Consider the following 1,614-nt stretch of genomic DNA (forward strand, 5'->3'; position numbering starts at 1 on the left):
GTGGGGTCTCGCTGGTTCTGCCACTTGCTGGGCCCCTGCTCTGAAAGCAGCGGCTGGACCATGCTGTTGTTCGTAGTTTATGGCAACACCGAGCTGAGAGCCCACCTGGGCTCACTGGGCGCAGTCAGCTTCCCTTCTCGATGCCTGGGAGCTCTGCCTGGGACACCTGTCGGTCAATCTGAAGTGAGTGGTTTAGGTCCAAGGGGGTGCTCTTTGCTCCTTGAGAGTGACTGGAGGAGGTGCAGGAGCCGATGATGGCGGGGGTACCCAGGATGGTGTAGAAGCCGGTTGTACAAGCTGCACCCACGGTGTGCACAAACAGGAGGAGGGAAGAGGGAGGAAGACGAGCTGGGGTGCTGCCAGCAAGGCTGGAGGTTAATAAGAGCTCAGACCTTCCTTTCTGCCTCTGCTGCTGCCTTGGCCCCAGTGGAAAAGCTTGTGATGAAGGGGGGCAAACAAAAACAAACAAAAGAAGCAAGCCCTGAAGTTTACCCTTGACTGCACCCACCCAGTGGAAGATGGAATCGTGGGTGCTGACAATCTTAAGCCGTTTCTTCAAGAGAGAATCAAAGTGAATGGAAGAGCTGGGAGTCTTGGTGGAGGAGTTGTAACCATTGAAAGGAGCAAGAGCAAGTTTACTGTAACTTTTGAGGTGCCTTTTCCCGTTAAGGTATTTGAAATATCTTACCAAAAAATAGTTGAAGAAGAAGAATATTGTTTGCATGAAGTTGCTAAGAGCAAAGAGAGTTACTAATCGCGTTATTTCCAGGTTAACCAGGACGAGAAAGGAGAGGAAGAAGAATTAAAATGAATTTATCCGGAATATTTTGTAAGAGTTCTTGAATAAAATGGTGGTTTTCCTTGTATCTCTGCAGTGTGGATTGAACAGAAAATTGGAAATCATAGTAAAATGATTTACCTAGGCTGCCATTCTCTTATTTGTAATTAGACTTATTTTTCCTGCTTGAAAATTTTAGATATTGTGGTAATAATACCAAAATAGAAGTAAGCTCCTTTCAAGGAATTGCCAGCGATTTGACCTTGAGCAGGTGGATAAGGGTGTGGAGCTGTGTGCACTTTAGTTAGTCACTATTTTACTTTAAAAAGTGTGAGAGTTTTGATGAGGGAACAGAAGGCAAGCTGAGGACAAAGCAGAAACTGATGCCCTGCAACCCCCCCCCCCATGGGTTGTATGTGACATTCCTCAGGCACTCTTGGCTGCCCTCAAGGACAAAGAAATAGTTAAGCTATAGATACCACAATCCCTCGGTTTACAAACGTCTTAGCAGTCTACAAGAACAAAGCATCTCTGTTGGTAACCTAGCTTCCAGAAGGGAATATAGATACAATTGAATGTCCTTGTAGGCCGCAGCCTCCAGGAAGTTCCCGACTATCTTCATGTTAATGTCTCACAAGAGGGTAAATGGCCTTGACTTGACAATGGTAAGGCCTCTGTAGCCTATGAGTCTTCTTTAACATATGAAAGTATTTTCTCAACCTCCCTTTTCCCTTTCCTCCCCCAACCCCATGGTATATAATCAGCCACCCCTCAAAACCCGGGGCAGCAGCTCTTTCTGCCCACAGGTCCTGTTCCCGTGCTTTAATAAACCACCA

The 1,614-nt window shown here is 46.5% G+C and overlaps 1 pseudogene; it reads left to right on the top strand.

Annotated features, from left to right (window-relative positions):
• Positions 1-261: 261 nt before the first annotated feature.
• Positions 262-849, top strand: LOC117802439 (annotated as a pseudogene).
• Positions 850-1,614: the final 765 nt, after the last annotated feature.

Source organism: Ailuropoda melanoleuca, chromosome 5 (genome assembly GCF_002007445.2).
Source record: "Ailuropoda melanoleuca isolate Jingjing chromosome 5, ASM200744v2, whole genome shotgun sequence".
Taxonomy (NCBI): Eukaryota; Metazoa; Chordata; class Mammalia; order Carnivora; family Ursidae; genus Ailuropoda; species Ailuropoda melanoleuca.